This window comes from Gopherus evgoodei, chromosome 12 (assembly GCF_007399415.2).
Source record: "Gopherus evgoodei ecotype Sinaloan lineage chromosome 12, rGopEvg1_v1.p, whole genome shotgun sequence".
NCBI lineage: Eukaryota > Metazoa > Chordata > Testudines > Testudinidae > Gopherus > Gopherus evgoodei.
This window is the reverse complement of record NC_044333.1, coordinates 16,324,293-16,334,294: the sequence shown is the minus strand read 5'-3', so window position 1 is coordinate 16,334,294 and position 10,002 is coordinate 16,324,293. Positions and strand designations below refer to the sequence as shown.

The following is a 10,002-nucleotide window of genomic DNA, read 5'->3' as shown; positions in this document are numbered from 1 at the left end:
GGCCGGGATTAAAGGATTTAGCCAATCAATCCCATCGGTTTGACTCCGCCCACACGTCAGTTCCCGCCTTCATCTGCGGCTCTGCCAAGCATGCTGGAGTGGAAATCCCCGTGTAGGCGCAGGCTCTGCGTGTGTCGAACCAATAGGAGGGAGGGTGGCCGGTTCTGGGCCTTGTGGTTGGCTTCGGCAGCTGGCAGGGGGCGGTGCTGTTTGCGTAGCAGGGTAGGTTTCACGGGCCGGGCCGCCTGGCTACTGAGCTGAATCTGAGAGACCGGGTATAGGCTGCGTTGCTGTGATGAGCCCCGCGGGGGTGTGAGCGGGCTGGGAAAGTCCCCGCGCCGGCGGCTACAGGCCTGTCAGGAGGAGCTGCCTGAGCAGCAGCAACGCGGTGGCTCGCTGGGCCGAGGATGAAGAAGTGAGTGAGGGGCCCGGGGCGGTCGCGCCGCGTTTCGGGGCTGCCTCCGCTGCCCTGGCCGTGGGGCCGGGGCTGGTCCCCCCTGGAAATCGGCGGGGGCTGCGGACCGTGCCGGTCTGTAAGTGCTGCGACAATACGTGTGTCCCCCCCCCCGCGGGGGGCCGCGCTCGGAGGGCTACCGACGGACCGGCCCAGGGTGCGCGCTGCCAGCCCTCTTCGTCCCGGGCGCGTACAGCACGGTGCGGTGGAGTCGCCTCAGCTGGCTTAGCTACAGGTTGGCTATAGAGCAGCGTAGTGGGACTTGGGTTCTAGTTCTGCGCGTGTGTGCGCGAGACATTTCCTCTGTTAGGGCTTCTCACAGTGAGTTGCTTTGTTTCGCCTTTTTCACCAACGTGCAGCTTGAAGGCAGGCAGGCAGGCTGGCTGGATTGTGTTGTGCTGTGTACCTGAGGTAGGCCCTGATCCTGCGGCTGGCTCTGGTAGCTCATGCAGAACATTGAAGTCAGTTGGGTAAGAGGTTCACACTGTCAGATCTGATTGAAGGCTTAAGGATTTAGCAATATAGTGATCCCTGCATTTTGTCAGGCGCACACTGAAATAGATAAGGGCTGTCTGTGCAGGTGGCACTGATTTTGGCCAGTGCAGCTCCCAGGTTTAATATAATGATATGGTCACTAGTCATCCCTTGCATCTGAGGAAGTGGGTATTCACCCACGAAAGCTCATGCTCCAAAACGTCTGTTAGTCTACAAGGTGCCACAGGATTCTTTGCCCCGTTTATTTAAAAGTTTAAACTGTATCTTCATTTACACATGTGCACAAAAAATAAGAAAAAAGTCTAGGCTAATGTAAAATAAAAATCTGTGTTTAAAAAAAAGTAAGCATTTAAAAGCAAGGAAATGTTTAAGCATATTTTATGCTGCTCAGAAAATAAACATTAACAAGTATAAAGAAGTATATATTAACTTATAAAGCAAGAACATTAAATCTGACTGAAAATAGTGTTTTCATCTTTCATCTCAAAATATGAACACAATGCACAATCCCTCTGACTTAGAGACAAGTGGCACATACTAACATACAAGAGTCATCCCCAAATCAAGTCCATGTACACATTATACCAAACAGCTACAGTGTAGTGCTTTTTGTTTTAAAAAAAAGTTAAGTAGTAAAATCCAAATAGTAAAAATATACATTTAAAAGCTCCAGTAATCCATTAGACTGTGTTAAGATGTATGTTTTCACTTAGCAACTAAGCATTCTTTAAAATGCACATTTTTTTATTTTTATTTAGTATTGCAAACATGCAGCTTTGGCCTCCCTTGGATGCTGTTACATTTGCCCATTCAGCTACTGTGGGTTCTTCCACTTAAAACATTTTTCAGACTGACAGTCTTGGTTGTTTGCCCTGTACATGGGGTTATTCAAAACATGACATTTAAACTTGGGAATTTACAAGAGACAATTTGAAACAGGTTGATCCAGTTTTCCCCACTTGTTCTATAGTCTGAATCAAGACAATATACTTGTGTATATTCATGCTGAAACCTGATAGGAGATACAAACCACACTGCTTGCTCCAAGTAATGCTATCCCAAGGCAGAAACACAGTTCTCAAATTTCAGAACAAACCTTTTTCTCAGTGGGATGATTCTCTGTAACAGTATATGCTAGTGACTCAGAGGGTGAGGTGGGGGGAGAGGAATTTAGGGAACTTCTGACTGGCTAACTACAGTGGCTTAAACATGTGCAAAGTTTCACCCTCTTAGCTACACTTACAAAGTTTCAGTCACTTGCTCCTGTTAGGTCTTTGCTCCTGTTCAGAAGATGTTTTCTCTCTTACCTCTCATCCCATTTTGGTACTAAGATGGGCTCAGATATCACAAAGATGACCATGGCATGAGAACCTAGATGGATAGAAAAAGTTCTTAAGTATGTTACATACTGTCATACCTGGGGGTTAATATTCATCACTGCACTGCTGTGCACTGTAGTAAATTACACATGCAAATACTCATGGGATGTGTGTGGAAGAGTGGATGGCAAAAGGGAGAGAGGGGGTTGTGGTTCAAGGTAGGGGAGGATCAATTATGGGGGTAGGTAGGAGAGGGATTAGGTATGGGTCAGTGATAGGGAGTGGGAGGGGAGGAATGGGACAATGGGAAGGAACACATGGGAATAAGTTCCAGGCTGGGGGAGAATAGGGGCAGTGGCACCTGTCAGCCCTACATTTCCCTCTCATGTGATCGCTGGCATCTGTGGGAGGCTGCCTATCCTAGGGAAGAGGAGATCTAAGCCTCTTCCCCTACCTTTGTGTTTGTGCCAGATCTGAGCACTCCATCTTTGTGTTCCCCTTCATGTGAGCCAGATATGGGGTACTTGCCCTCCTGAGGGTGTCTGAGTCCCTGCCCCCTATACAGGGTGACACCAGGCACCAGCGCACCAAGCACATGCCTGGGGCGGCAAGCTGCGGAGTGCAGCCTGTTGGTCGCTGTGAGGGCAGCAGGCAGGTGCTGTTAGCGGTGTGCCTGTGGGAGGTCTACCGGTCTTGCAGTTTTGGCCTCAATTTGGCGGCGGATACGCCGATTCCACATTACCAGTGGACCTCCCGGAGGCTCACCGCAGAAAGCTGCCTGACTGCCGTGCTTGGGGCAGCAAAATACATAGAGCGCCCCAGCGCCTGTATGTGTGCCAGGGTCTGGGAGCGGGGGCTCTCTATGCTTCTATGGGGATCTAATCTCCTGTCCCCATCTGCCCATCCCCATGTGATATCTAGAGTTCTGTGGCCTTCTGAAAATGTCCGAGCCCCGCTCCTTACCCTTCTTTATGTAATGTGGGATCTTAGAGGGCTCTGTCTCTCTAGGAGGATCTGAGCCCGCTTCCCTATTTCGCCCCCGTATATGAGCCAAGATTTGGGGAAGCCTTGCCCCTCTGGTTCGAGAGCTTAGAACAGGTACGCTTAGCGCATGTATTAAGAACACACTGCTGAGATGGGGTGAGAATTTACATGCATGTATATTACAGGCTCTCTAGCACTGGGGAAGGGGATGAGACACCCACTGACATGAATGGAGCAGTTCACAATGGAGTTATTGTTTCAGGCTGTATTTATATCTGGGGATATGGTCTTTCAGCTGAGAACATCTCATTGAGATGAATAGGTCACTTCCTACCTCTCTAGGCCTGCTGTGCTGCAGATGGATATGTAGAGTCCTTTTCCTCCATCCTCCTCCTGATTTCATGTAATTATAGTTGTGCATCAGCATGCTTACAGAGACTGTCTTGAAATTTGCATTGTCTCATGGGAGTGTAGGACAGGGTTTGTGATGCAAATATGGGTTAATTTGAGTAAGGGATTCCTGAGATACAGCCCCAACTCCCTGGAAAAAATTCAGTATTTCATAAAGTTCACAGATTCTAGCAGCTTGTAAGTTTGAAACCCACGGATCCTTGTCAGAAATCTGAGAGTGAGCTGTGTAAACATTGGAGTAAAGCCACCTCTGTCAAAGTGTAGGTAAGGTTTGAGAGAGAGAGAGAGAATCTGAGTATGGGAGATAATTCAGAGAATGCTTCAACTGTGTTTGGAAAAAAAAATAAATTTGAGGGGAGGGTGTCATAACATTTTTCCCAGATCTGGACCTTAGCGTCCAAAATATCGGTGTTAGCATGAAAACCTCCAAGCTTAGTTACCAGCTTGGACCTGGTAAAGCTGCCACCAGCCAGGAATTATACAGTACCTAGCTCACTGCGGTCTCCCCAAAACCTTCCCTGGGGGACCCCCAGACTCAGATGCCTTGAGTCCTACAACAAAGGGAAATAACCCCCTCCCCTTGTTTCCTTGTTACTTCCTCCCAGGCTCCCCTCCCCGGACGACCCTAGGAGATTCCCTGCTTCCAGTCCTGGAAACACAAGTACCGAGAGAGCTACTCTCTCTCCCACCCTCACCCAGAGGATATGCAAAGTCAGGCTTAGTAAATCTAACACACAGAGATTTTCCCCTTGACTTCTTCCTCCCACTAATTCCCTGGTGAGCTGCAGACGCAGTTCCCTGGAGTCCCCACTAAAGAAAAACTCCAACAGGTCTTAAAAAGAAAGCTTTATGTAAAAAGAAAGAAAAAAGGACATTAAAAATAGGCTCTGTTTCAAGTTGACAATATACAGGGTTAGTTGCTTAAAAGAAAAATGAATAAACAGCCTTATCCAAAAAGAATACAATTTAAAACATTCCAGCAACTACACACATGTAAATACAAAAGAAAACAATATAAACCTATTGTCTTACTATCCTTGTACTTACAACTTGGAAACAGAAGATTAGAAAGCCAGGAGATAGAAAAATCACTCTTAGAGCCGAGAGGGCACAGACACAAGACAAAGAACAAAGAACTCACACCCAAAACTTCCCTCCACCCAGATTTGAAAAAGTCTTGTTTCCTGATTGGTCCTCTGGTCAGGTGTTTCAGATTACTGGTGTTACCCGTTTACAGGTAAAAGAACATTAACCCTTAGCTATCTGTTTATGACAGAGGATGATTGGGATGGAAGAGTAGATGGGGAGTCAGGGGGAGAGGTTTGAATCTACTTTGGAGGATGGGAACGTAATGGAGAGAGGAATAAATGGCAATGGGTGGTAAGAAAAGGAAGAGAGAGTTAGGGCTTAAGTAAAGAGGGGGAAATAGGGATTGGTTGGGTGAGAGGCGAGAGGATGGGAGGGTTTGTATAGAAAGTTTGGAGGTATATCGGTGGGTGAACCTGTTAGCCCAAAATTCTACCCTACCATGGTTGTGCTGGGATGTGGGTGAGTCCTACCTGTGCTGTGTGGTCTGGGATCAGGGAGATCTTGGTCTGCTGAGCCCCTCTCCTTGCTCTGCCATGTGAGGTACAAAATGGGGATGATAATGTAAAGTTCTTTGAGCGCTACTGATGAAAAGCACTATTTAAAAGCTAGGTACTTCAGTAGTACATCCACTGTAAAGCTAGGTGAAAACCACAGCTGTCTAAATGACCACAGTCTCCTACCAGCTAACATGTCTCTCTCTTTTTAGGAAAAAAAACAAACCAAAAAACCAAACCAATAACCCCAAACAAACAAACCACAGAAGGAAATTTAATGGCAAAAACTTTAACTCGGACTTAAGATTGCCCAGAGATAACTCGTGACCTTTCAGAATGTCAAGTTCAGCAAAATTCAAGCTCTTGGAAACAGAAATATAGGAAATAGAGAGTTAAGGTAAATGTCTGCTTAGCCCTAACTCTGTCCTTCACAAATGATGCCCCAAAACACCCATAACACACATGCTTGAAATCTGCCTTTTCATTGCAGTGCACAGGCACTACTGGCACCTGTCCTACACTTACAACACTGAGCATACTCCCCTCCTAGATTACAACTTCTCACAGTTTTATAAACTCTTCTTTGCACACAGGATATCACCTAAACTTATGCTTTCTCCTACCTATCATTAAATCCGCAGACAGCTTTCAGTACTGACAATACTCATAGCTAGGGCCCTACCAAATTCACGGCCATGAAAAATGCATCACGGACTGTGAAATCTGGTCTCTCCCCTTGTAAAATCTGGCCTTTGGTGTGCTTTTACCCTATACTATTCAGATTTCATGGGGGAGACCAGTGTTTCTCAAATTAGGGGTCCTGACCCAAAAGAGAGTTGTAGGGGGTTTGCAGGGTTATTTCGGGGGGGGGGGTCACAGTATTGCCACCCTTACTTCTGTGCTGCCTTTAGAGCTGGGTGGCCAGAGAGCGGCGGCTGTTGGCCGGGTGCCCAGCTCTAAAGACAGCAACCCCTCAGCAACAGCACAGAGGTAAGGGTGGAAATCTCATACCTTGCTACTCTTACCTCTACACTGCTGCTTTCAGAGCTGGGCAGCCACAGAGCGGCAGCTGCTGACTGAGGGCACAGCTCTGCAGGCAGCAGTGCAGAAGTATGGGTGGCAATACCATACTATATCATCCTTGCTTCTGTGCTGCTGCTGGCAGTGGCTCTGCATTCAGATGTGGGCTCCTGGCCAACAGCTGCTGCTCTGCAGCTGACCAGCTCTGAATGCAGAAGTAAGGTAGAAGTATTGCAACTCTTCCCCTCAATAACTTTACAACCCCTCCCCCCAACTCCTTTTTGGGTCAGAATCTCTACCATGACAACACCATGAAATTTCAGATTTAAATAACTGAAATCATGAAATTTGCAATTTTTAAAATCCTTGGACCGTTAAATTAACCAAAATGGACCATGAATTTTGTAGGGCCCTAGTCATAGCTAAGGCTAAGATTTTGTCATGGTGGTCACGGAAGTCACAGAATCTGTGATTTCCAAAGATTTCTGTGCCATTTTCCGCTTCAGTCCCAGCCGCCGTGGCTCCCCCCACCCTCCGTGGCTCCAAGTTGCCGTGGGCAGTGCCAGGGGACCCTGTGAATTTTTGCTTACTGCTTGTGACTGGTCCCTGACTTTTTACTAAAAATAACTGTGACAAAATCTTAGCCTTTCTCATAGTAAGAAACCACCAGTGCTCTGCTGTTGACATAACCTACACAATTCTGTATTGAAATGATGCAGAGTGGAATCTCAGAGTACCCACACACCTTTTTCCTTTGATCACAGGCATTGAGGGACTCAGACTGACATCTCCTCATATCACTGGCTGTGATGTTTCTCATATCACAAACAGATCTACCAACCTGTCCCATCTACTGCCTCCATTCAGCATTGATATACCTAAAACACTGAATGCAACTGCAGTGCATGCAGACAAATCCCAGTGGCTCTTGCCAGCTCCATTGGGACTGAGCGGGTGTTTAGCTTAACTCTGTATTTCCTAGTTTTCAGAAGTTTGAGATTTGCAGAACTCTGTTCTGGATAGGCACAAGCCATCAGTGGGTATAGTTATTTGAACTAATTAAGTTTTTTTTTGCCATTTAATAATTTAAAAAACAATTGCTTGGTATAGTGAATAGAACTTTGTAAGGCTTTGTAAATGTTGAGTGACTGACCATAGATAGTATTAAGGATACTATTATATAATCTAATTAAAACGGTTACACATTTCCAGTTGAATTAAATGTTTTTGATTAAATCAGATTATAACATTGTAGACCTTGCCCAGTTAGCAAGCTATAGTTCATGTAATAGTTACAAAGGAACCCTAATTAGAGATTCATCTTTCCTTCTAAACATTTGTGCAGACTGCTTTATAAATTTCTGTTTACACATTTTCTTTATGTGTTTTCATATTTAAGTGAAGTATAAGTTTTAGATATATATATTTGAAATGGTTAAGACCCCAATCCTGCAACAACGATGTTTGTGGTTAACTTTACACAATGTGCGTAGCTCACTGACTTCAGTGCAATCACTCAGTTTGGAAAGTTAAGCGTGCATTAGTCTTTGCAGGGTCAGGACATAAGATTGAATGATGAAGAATGGGGCTTCTGACTCTGAGTTGCAAATAAAAAATTTTGTGGCATCAGTGCATAGAAATAAGTTATGACATTAACGATGAATACATCAAAATTCAGATTTTCATGTCTGGGGTTACTTGTAGTAATTTGTACTTGATCTAATGTGTCACATGTACAAACTCTATTAGTGTATCCTGTCAGTTCTTGATCAGCTTCAATAAAAAAGTTACTGGTATTTGGCAAGAAAAACAGCAAATAGACGTTTGATTCTATTTTCCCATTGGCTAATTTAAAAAAAAAAAAGTGTATTTCTATTTTAATTTGAAAACAGATTGACAGCCTCTACCAGACTTCATTCAGCTCAATGAGATCTGAAACTGCCCAGATGTTGTACTTCAACTATGTGACTTATTCTGGAAATGCAAACAGACTTTTAAAATGCATTGGTGCTACCAGTTGCTGCAGTGATACAGAATGTTAATGACATTGATATTCATGTGCCCTATTAATAAAGATGAAACAGATAGTGTATTCAGTAGCTGAATGGCTGTATTATTGTAAAAGCGCATCAAAAGAAGGTATTGTTTTTAGTGCAGAAATCTGAGAAAGCCTAGTGATTAGAAAATGTTTGATTGCTTTAGATGTTTCCATTAACCCTCTACTGCTATGTCATAGCATAACTTTTGGTTTGTTCTGAAGCATGAAAAAAGGTACCTTTTTGTGTTTGTGTGTGTGTGTGTGTGTGGAGGGGGGAAATCAGCATGAGTGTTTAGTTACAAATGAATAGCTTTAGCCACTTCATTGGCTTCTGGATAGATTCCAAATTTGGGATCAAACTGAATGACAGGAATATTAATAGATTGGGGGAGAGCCTGGCTGAATGCAATAGGAGAAAAGATGTGAACCACAACAACAAAATCACCAGAATAAGAAGTAAATCATCAGTGAAATATTCATCGGCTAACTAAAATCCAGCCAAGTTATAGACATCAAAAATTTCAGCTGGAGAATATATATTTAGCCTATGTGGTAACTTTTACTTTCTGAATATAAATAAATTGTGATGTATTTCAGATGAGTTTTTTTTCTTTAAATAATCTAAGTAGTATAGTACAATTTGTAGATAGCTCTTTTACTTAATCTCCTGAGAGATAATCTGCAGTTAAGTGTTTTGGAACATGATTTATTAAAGTTTAATTTATACATCCTATGGATTCCAGTTTTTACCACAGTATTTAAATGAGATGACCTCTTCTTTCAAGCCTGCTCTCTCTGGCACTTCTACATTGTTAAAATATAAGCAAAAAAGTTAACTGTTTCATTACATTTACTACATTTTAAGGATAGCTTTTAAATAGAATGGGTAGAATCAGATATTGTCTGTTTAAAAAATAAGTATTGCAATGAGTTCTGTCTGATCCCATTATAAAACATCTCTGTGTCTCTCACATTTCATTAGCTATTCATTAGTGAGCTAGCTCAAATAACTTAACTAAACTTTCAGGTTCTTGCTTCTTGGAGAAGACCTGACCTTCCTGGAAGGTTCCACTGTAAGTCTTCATTGTTGTAAGACACCTTCTCTTCATTACTCCTACTTCTTTCGCGATCACAGGAAATTCAATCTTAAACCTTGTGTCTTCGAGACAGGTTGAATTTGTTTCCTCGTTCCCCTAAAATACTTTTTTGTGTGCCTAGTATGACAGCGAAATAGTTCTTCTAGCAAGTGCACCCTTTCTTATATGGGGATTGTACTACAGTAGGCTTCCCTAACTATAAGCAAGAAATAGGTCTCTTTCAGAGGATTGCTTTGCGTCTAAATCAGCCACAATAAATGGATGAATTACTCCCCATTGCCTTTCCAACCCCCTGTATCTGAGAGGGATGCGTCTGTTCTGCTGGCATAGGAAATGAGATACCACCAAGATAAATATTTCATTCTGGATCACTAAACAGCAGTACAGTGCAATTTTGGGCACCAGGATGGCCTTTTCTAGATATTTGTTATGGGAAAGTATGATCTGCCTGTTTAGTCCTCGTGATCCTCAGATTTGTTGTTCAAGTGTTGATCTTGAGAACCCAAAAACATGGTTGTACAATAAAAAGTAAGGTATATTTCTGTAACCTTTCTCTGTAGTCAGTTTCATTCCATCCCGTAGGATGTTGAGTCTGATATAT

General features: G+C 43.6%; 1 protein-coding gene across 4 annotated transcripts in view; it reads left to right on the top strand.

Moving 5' to 3' along the window:
* The first annotated feature begins 231 nt into the window (after positions 1-231).
* CYLD (CYLD lysine 63 deubiquitinase) overlaps positions 232-10,002 on the top strand; it is a 48,987-nt gene continuing 39,216 nt past the window's right edge. For 2 of the 4 annotated variants that reach the window (XM_030581403.1, XM_030581401.1), the window contains exon 1: positions 232-415. The gene's annotated coding sequence lies outside the window, so the exon portion shown is untranslated. Of the gene's footprint in view, positions 416-9,358; positions 9,378-10,002 lie in introns of those variants that run through there. The other 2 variants (XM_030581404.1, XM_030581402.1) reach the window with 2 other exon arrangements.